This window comes from Mus caroli, chromosome 2 (genome assembly GCF_900094665.2).
Source record: "Mus caroli chromosome 2, CAROLI_EIJ_v1.1, whole genome shotgun sequence".
NCBI lineage: Eukaryota > Metazoa > Chordata > Mammalia > Rodentia > Muridae > Mus > Mus caroli.
Window position 1 is genome coordinate 31,423,406 of NC_034571.1, and position 8,932 is coordinate 31,432,337.

The 8,932-nt window shown below is 48.3% G+C and overlaps 1 long non-coding RNA gene across 1 annotated transcript in view; it reads right to left on the reverse strand.

Annotated features, from left to right (window-relative positions):
• Nucleotides 1–5,601: 5,601 nt before the first annotated feature.
• Nucleotides 5,602–8,932, reverse strand: part of LOC110309229 — a 14,799-nt gene continuing 11,468 nt past the window's right edge. Inside the window, exon 3 of the long non-coding RNA XR_003838416.1 lies at nucleotides 5,602–6,054. This is a non-coding gene — a long non-coding RNA (uncharacterized LOC110309229). The remainder of the gene's footprint in view (nucleotides 6,055–8,932) is intronic.

Sequence of the window (8,932 nt, forward strand, 5' to 3'; positions counted from 1 at the left end):
AGGCCTGCCTTGATTCAGACCTGGACACATGGAACCCAGTGTTTTACTGAACAACTGGGTCACAGCCATACTCAGACCTGGAAGGGACCATTCATCACTAGCTCTTTGGGCGTTTTAACATACACAAGTCTCTGGGCCTCTTGGCTCCTTGTAAGGAAAGGCTCTAAAGCTGTTTCTGCACAGCGGGAGGGGAAAACCCTCTTAAGAGTGGCTCAGGCCTGGGCTGGGTCCTAGACTCCAGTTTTGCAGCTATGACCTCGGTCTTTGCATTAAGCACTTCCTGCCTTGGCGGTGGAATGTTCACACCACAGGGTAGGGGGACGCCCCCATCCCCCAGAGGCTTAGAGAAGATGCTCGGACCAACTTCAACCCTGCAGTCTTTGTTCAAACTAAAAGTTATCTCTCTACTTACTTCCCGACTTGCAGGCTTCCCGCTGTTCTCTAGTCTCTGCCTTCATTCCTTGATTTTAAACCAGGGGCCAAGTCTCTTATCTAAACTTTTGGGCTCGGACAGGGAGTTTCCCCTGATTCCACCAGGGGGCGCGCGTGAGCCTTGCAAAAACCGCACAAGAATCTCAGGGAAGAGTCTGAAGTGCAGGTAACCAGAGAGGCAGGAAAGCCTGGGACTGTAATGAGGGTCCCAAGGATGAGGCCCTGGTCCTGGAAGGTGTCTTGTCCCTCGGTTTGCTGGTCTAGAAAATGGGAGGAGGGCTACTAAGGCAAAGCTTCTCAACTTTTTTTTTTAATTAACATGATTTATTCTATTTTACAAATGTAATATTTTATTTTTCGAGAATTTCATGCAGGAGTCACTTGGACATCTTTTCTGAAAGCAGGCTTTGAGTCAGGGTCTGAGTATGGCCTGACCCATTTCTGATAGGCTCCCATGTGGTGTGCTTGCCTATGGCCCTGGGAATCATCTCCAGGGGATCTTCCAGGCCTAACCACAGATGAATTTCTGAGCTGGGCAGGAAGACCCTCTGGTCCTGAACAGCCCATCCATCTCCCTTGCCAGACACCTGTAATTCTAGAACGTAGGAGGCAGAGGCAAGATGACTATGTGAAGCTGGAGGCCAGCCTGGTCTACAAGTGAGTTCTAGGTTAGCCTAAGCTACATAGCAGGCTCTGTTTTAAAACAGAAACCAACCAGCTGGGTAGTGGCCCATGCTTTCAATCCCAGCATTGGGGAGGCAGAGGCAGGCAAATCTCTGTGAGTTCAAGCCTGGTCTACAGAGTGAGTTCCAGGACAGCCAAGAGAAACCTTGTCTTGAAAACCCAAAAACCAAACCAAACAAAACCAAAACAAACCAACCAGCCAGCCAGCCAGCCAAACAAAACCCCCAACACTCCTGCAAAGTGGCCTCCTGTGTGCGTGTGAGAGCGTGCGCGCACGCGCGCACACACACACACACAAACACGCATGCACACGCGAGCGCACGGATAAAGAAACAGGGAGAGTGGTGGTGAGCAAGCCTTCTATCAGGCAGACCCCAGCAACAGACCCTCTGCTGAAGCAGGCTATGAAAGAGGAAAGCCCTGCTAAACATAGACCAGGGAGGAATTGATTTATCAAGTAGATACAATTCTAAATTTGCACAAAACTAATAACATAGCCTCAAAGTATATAAAGCAAAAAAAAAAAAAATCATAATCAAGGGAACTAAAAGAAGAAACGAATATACCGTTCTTCCTCTGGGGGATGGGGGCGTCCCCCTACCCGGTGGTGTGAACATTCTACTGTGGGTGGTATCTGCTGGCAGCAGCCCAGATGAAAAGGAGCATGGGAGAAGAAGATTATGAGCTCTTTGCTCCCTCTCCCTCCTGCTGTCCAGTGAATTTGCCCTCCTCACAGCAGCCCCCACTTCCTGTGTCCTTCACTGATATCAGGCCAGTGTTTCCCTAGCTGATTAGGGGCCAGTGGCTCTCCAGGCTGTATTGGAACTCTGACTTGTGGAGTGAGCAACTACTGCCAGAGTCCCCAGTGAGAGTCACTGTGGGAGTCCCCCAGCTGCCGAGCAGAGCGAGGGAGACACCCAACATCAAGGACTGAGCCCCTGCTGGGCACTCGGCCTCTCAGCTAAGATTCAACAATTGTTGGCATTTCAATATAACTGACTTAATAATTTCTGTAGGGGCTGGTGAGATGGCTCAGTGGGTAAGAGCACCCGACTGCTCTTCCGAAGGTCCAGAGTTCAAGTCCCAGCAACCACATGGTGGCTCACAACCATCCGTAACGAGATCTGGCGCCCCTGGAGCGTCTGAAGACAGCTACAGTGTACTTACATATAATACATAAATATATCTTTTAAAAAAATAATTTCTGTAATATATACAAGGATGTATTCATCCCATTGTTTCTGGACCTCTAAAGAACCCTGGCGTTCCAATGATGCCCGTAAAGATATGTGAGATTTTATCACTATTTAATGTGAGAGTGGCCAGTGGAAGAACGGTATATTCATTTCTTCTTTTAGTTCCCTTGATTTTTTTTTTTTTTTGCTTTATATACTTTGAGGCTATGTTACTAGTTTTGTGCAAATTTAGAATTGTATCTACTTGATAAATCAATTCTTCCCTGGTCTATGTTTAGCAGGGCTTTCATAGCCTGCTTCAGCAGAGGGTCTGTGGCTGGGGTCTGCCTGATAGAAGGCTTGCTCACCACCACTCTCCCTGTTTCTTTATCCGCATGCTTATTACACCTCCACTATAAGCATCACATATTGTTGCTGCTTTTAACCTAATAAGACGGTGTTTGTCTTTCTAGCATAGTATTTAGTCTGCTTACATGTAATGCAGTTGCTCGTTCGTGCATTTGGCTTTGTGTCTCCGCTATTTTTCTCTTTCTCTTTCTTAACACCCTGGAATAATATAGCTGCATAAAGAAAGTGCCTTTCCAAAAGTGTTGGAGATGTGGCTCAGTTGGTAAAGTACCTGACCCACAAGGACAAGGACATGAGTTTGTATCGCCAGCATGCAAGTATGAAGGCTGCGTGCATGCGGTCACAAATCTCTGCAACCTGAGTGCTGGGTGGATCCTCAGAGCCCACAGGCCAATCAGTCTAGTCAAGATCGGTGAGTACCCAGAGCCTCCCCGCCCCCAATCAGTCTAGCCAATCAGTGAGTGCTGTGTGGATCCCCAGAGCCTGCAAGCCAATCAGTCTAGCCAATCGATGAGTGCTGGCTAGATGGAGAACTGAAGCCTTCTGATGGTGACCTCTGACCTCATCCTCCTACAGACACGCACTCACATACACTGCACACATGTGCATACGTACAAAATGGAAAGCGAAGGTGAAATACAGACCTTTCATTCAAATAACAAATGTGTCTCTAGCACAGCGCCACAATTAGCGATGAGCTGGGCTGAGAAACGGTTCCAGCCAGGACCGTGGAGATAAGAAAGGAATAAACGTCAGTGAGGAAAATATCTGGTTAATTTAAACAAATTTGTCTGTACAAAACAATAATAATAACAATGCCATGTGGAGATTGATATATAGAAAGAACTCAAATACCAGATGGTTCCAGATGACACCAGAACATGAATCAGGTGGGGTAAATAGGGTTTTCAATGGCCCGAGGTCCCTCATACCTGCATCAGTGGTGAGGATGACTGTATTCATTAATGTTAGACTTGGACGAGTCAAGGTGCACTGTGCTGCACTGGCTTTAGGACTGCCACATATAGAAAGGGACACTAACAATTAATAACACAGTGATATGATCAATATAAATACCGAACCCAAATGAAGTTTTAAGAGCATGTGTATGTGTGTGTAGAATACATTTTGACCTTTAAAATATGAAGCATAAGGAAATAATTTTTTAAAATGCTAATAAAAATCTCTTCAATTGGGACTGGAGAGGTGGCTCAGTGGTTAAGAGCACTGGCTGCTCTTCCAGAGGTCCTGTGTTCAATTTCCCAGCAACCACATGGTGGCTCACAACCATCTGTAATGAGATCTGACACCCTCTTCTGGTGTGTCTGAGGAGAACAACAGTGTACTTATATATAAAATAAATAAATAAATAAATAAATAAATAAATAAATAAATAAATAAATCTTTGTTAAAAAAGTCACTTCAGTTGTTGGGTGTAAAGGGGGCTCAGTGGATAAAGCCCCTGCTTGTTAGTGTGAGGGCGCTGCTCAAACCCTCAGAGCCTCGGAGATGCCAGGTGGGCCTGGTGGTCTGCCTGTGATCCTAGGGCTCCAAGGGTGGATACAGGGGATTGCTGGGTCAAGCTGCCTAAACGAACTACCATATGGCCAAGCTGTGGGTTCACCTATAGATAAATACTCCCATATATGGGAACACGCACACACAAACACACCTGCCTGCATACCACACACCCAAACACATACATTTTTTTTTTCTGAGACAGGGATTTTGTCTGTAGGCCTTGCCACTCTGAAGACCAGGATAGCCTCAAACTCAGACATCTGCCTGCCTCTGTCTCACAGAGACAGAGGATTAAAGTGTTGAGATTAAAGGTGTGTGCCACTGCCTGACCCACACATACATTTTTTAAATTTACTTAAATTAGACAGTAAGCACACAACATTCTATTCAACATGATTCACATATGTCTACATATGCCAAATATTCTTTAGTTTCTGCTCCACAGTTAGCAAAGACAAATTTAAAGAGAAAAAATTCAGAATATAAGGCATGCATGATATGGTCTCATTTGTGTATACACACAAACACACACATGCATACTACATCATACCACACACACACATGCATACTACATCATACCACACACACACACACACACACACACACACACACACACATGAGTACCACATCGTACCACACACACACACCACATTATACCATGTGCACACACACACACACTACACACACTATACACATGCACACACCACATCACACCTCACACACACACATGCATACTACATCATACCACACACACACACACACCCCACATCATAACAAACACACACACACACATGAGTACCACATCGTAACACACACACACACACACACACACACACCACATCATAACAAGCACACACACACACACAAACACACACCACACCATACCACACACACACATACCACATTATACCATGTGCACACATACACACACACTACACACACACTACACACACCACACACACACACCACATCACACACCACACATTCTGTAGGAAAAGCGCTGAAGCTTACTTGACAAAGTGCAATCCATGTTTAACTTGGCAGGATAAGAGGTGATAATTCTGAAAAAAAAAAACTGTCTATTTTTGTCGCATATGGAATCCATGTCATTTACACATTTTCATTAGATATCTATTACCTTGTAATTGCCAATCGCCAACAGATCAATGATGTTGTTGAAGAAGTAAATTGAAAATACATCATGAAAGTCTGTATATAATCAAGTGTCCTTAGCTAGGCCTGGTGGTACAGGCCTAAAACCCCAGCTACTCCAAAGGCTGAAACCGGAGGATTTTGAGTTCAAGGCCGGCCTGTGCTACAGAGTGAGTTCAAATCTAGCCTAGGCAACTTAAGGAAACTTTGTCTCAAAAAAATTTTTTTTCAATAAAAAGGAAAAGGAAAGTGAAAAGAGGGCTGAGAATGGAGCCCAGGGCTTAGAGCATGTTCCTGGTTGGGACAGCCAGCCAAACAAACAAACAAACAAACAAACAAACGTTATTCCTGGCTCCAAGTGGAACTGCCTTGTTGTGCTGGCCCACGTCTGTCACACGGTGGCGCTGCTAGTCTGCCGGCTGCTTCCAGCCCCTGGACCTTGGCAGGAAAGGGGTGGGATGTCTTAGTGAACAGATTTATGTCCTCAGCATCCTGCCGGCAGCCTCACTAGGTGGTATCTGGAGTACAGACTCAGTAAGTCAACCGTCCCCATGGGTAGCTCCCGCTGCTGTGAGTCGAATGGCTTCACATCTCCCCATGACCAGCCTGGATACCCAGGTCAAGCCTGTATGGCCTTCAGGATCTGCTCTAGAGGTACAGAGTTTAACGTCCAGCAGGAGCCCATTCCGTCGTGGCCCGTCTCACCTGTCACGGGAGTTAGCTGTAAGAGAAGGGGGTCTGTGGTGAGGTGGTTGGTCATGGCTCTCTGCCCTGACCTCAGTCTCTGAGCGAGTGGTGTCTGCTCAGGGGCTTCCACAGCTCCCTACCACCCTCAGTCAAGTTCCAATGTGCTTCTGGCAATCAGCCCATGCTCCACCCCCTCGGACCCCTTTCCTCCCTTCTGCCTGTCACTGTCCTCATTGTTTCCATTCTTGCAAACGCTCTTTCACTTCCTGTAGCATAAATACTGCGTCCTTCTAGAATTCTCTCCAGCTCCCTCCCTTCCCAACACTACACTTGATTCGGGCCATATGTTGGGCAGGGCCCCATGGGAACCCAGAGCCTGTCTGCCTGGATCATCTCCTCTCTCCTGTGCCAGGACCTGGGGCACCCAGCAGGCACTCACATGTCCCTGCACTGTGTAAGAAGGCTGGAGAGCAGTCACTGGCGGCTGCGGTTGGAATGGGGGGCATAGGGGGGAGGCTGGGGGAGCTGGGGGTGGAAGCTGGAGGACTGGGGGGGTTAGGTGGGTGGGGGGAGGGGTCCTTTAGGGAAACGAGAAGACATGATAAAGGTACTGCCAGGGCCCCTGGCAAACAGCTCTAGCTGGACCAGATTGAAGTCAACACATGAGATAGGTCCCCATCAGCCTGGTCTCTTTCTGTCACACGCTACTGTCCTCCAGACCCCGCATGTAGTCCTCCTGACTCACTGGGTGATAGCTTCCAGAAAATGTCCCTGCATTCTGTCACCTGACTTTGTATCTTTTCTCCACCCGTGTCTCCACGGTCTATCTATCTCAGGGTGGACTCCATCACCCACCTGCCATCAAGGGCTTGGTGACTCCTAGGATCCTGTGAGGTAATTCATTCCCTGTTGCTCCTTGTCAGTTCCTCAAATGACATGCTGCAGCCGTTCTTCCTGTCCCGAGTTCATTTTGCTCCCCAAGCCTGGGCAAGCCCCTCTGTTTCTAGGGGATGAGTGTAAACTCCTTCAGTTTCTGTTTATACCACCTTTCTTCCAGGAAGCCCTCTCTGATTTGGTGTCACTCCTTGGGGTTCCTGCAATCAGCTGAACCTCTTTGTCTTTGTCCTGTTGACACTATGTGGCCCTTGCTCATGGCCTGCCTTTTGATGGAAGATGGCATTTAGTCCTTGTTCTATGGCCTCTTGCCACCCCCTAGCCCCAAGTGCACTATCTTTATTGAATCCCCCAGCTTTGGGGGGTTCCCATCTCCAGCCACATGCTGGCTTACTCCCCTTCTTGGGCAATTCTTTCTCATTCCCATCTTCTAAGGCCGGACTTTCATCCTTAGACTTTCCTCCTTCTGTCTCCTGGCACTTCCTCTAGGCACCTGTATCTCAATCCCATCCGTCCCTGAAGGGCGTGAACCTGTCCCCAACCCATGGCTCAGCCTTATACCAGCTACCAGCCTCTCTACTGTAGCCCAACTGTCAGAGTACAAAGCCAGCCTGAAGCTCAGCCACTCTTCTGCTCCTCGCCGTAGACCACATCCTTTGCCCTGGGAAACAGGAACCTTGGTGTCCATTTCCCTTCCTCTTACCATCCCACAGCCAACCCATCAGGAAAGCCCGTGGCTATCTGCAGAACATGTCAGAGTCCCGCAACTTCTCACATCCCCATGGGGACTACCTAGTCCTAGATCTCTTGTTAGGTCAAGTTCAATTCCCTTCTCCCATTCTCCTGACATCCACTCTGCCCCTCTGAGGCCTGTTCTCAATGGGGAAGCCACCTGTGAGTGAGACCATGAGCCTCTCTGTTCTAGGCCTCCCCTGGGCCATCTCCCTACCTAGAATATACTGGGTCCCTCTTGGACTGCTAGATGCTCAGGAGCTGGCCTGGTCTCTACTGTTCCGTAGACAACCTTAGGGTCGTGAATGGGCCTCCCCTTGGCTTCTGACCATGTCCCCATGTCTGTAAAGATCCTGTTCCTTTCCCCTCCACCTTCCCTCACCTCTTCCTTTTAGATCATTGTTCAGTGAGGTCTCCCCGGATTAATTTAGCTACAAAGCCACTCCCCAGCACTTTCCATCTCCTCCCCGGCTCACTCATCGCCTCTGACACACTGCCCTTGTCTATGTGTTCATTATCTGTCTCCTCGCCCAGACTCTAAGTCTGGGAAGGCAGGGATTTTCTCCCCTATTGTGCTCTTCTGTGTTGGAGTCTCGGTGCTTAGAACAATATCTGACAGATGCCAGACTCTCAATAAACAGTAGCCAAACGAATAGATAACCAAATCCGCTTTCACCAGGCAGTGAAGAACAGGACGGCAGGGGCATGCCTGTGCTTACCGCCATGGCCTAGGACTCAAGTCGTAAGAAATGCTCAGTAAATATTAGTTAACTACATGCATGAGTGACTGGATAAATGGGCCAGGACACTGACTGTCGCCAAGGGCTGCCACTGGGCAAGTGTTCTGGCCTGAGCATGCAAGAGTAGACAGGCCTATCCTCTCTGGAGATGCTTGCTTCCCTGGACCAGTCAGGTGCTCTGCGATAGCAGTCCTTCAGTATGTCTCTGGTAGGATCCTCCCAGGGCTCTGGAGAATTGCTTTGCCTCTTCCCAGCAATGTAGAGAATGGCTCCAGGTAGCATGTTAACCCACACTCTGAGCTTCCAGGCCTTAGTCTGCTTCTGAGACTCCCCAGCAGACAACCTAGTGCCAGGTGTGAAGGGACATGTGGGACTCCATGGTGTTGTGTGTCATCATGTAGAGGGGACCAGTAAGGTATGTGACAGCAAGGAGGCAAAGGTCAAAAAGGAAGATGCTGCTAAACGGCTCAGTGACGAAACCTCATCGCAGGAAAGCACGGGACTAAACCACAAGCCATGAGAATGCTGAGCCTTGGATGGGAGGTG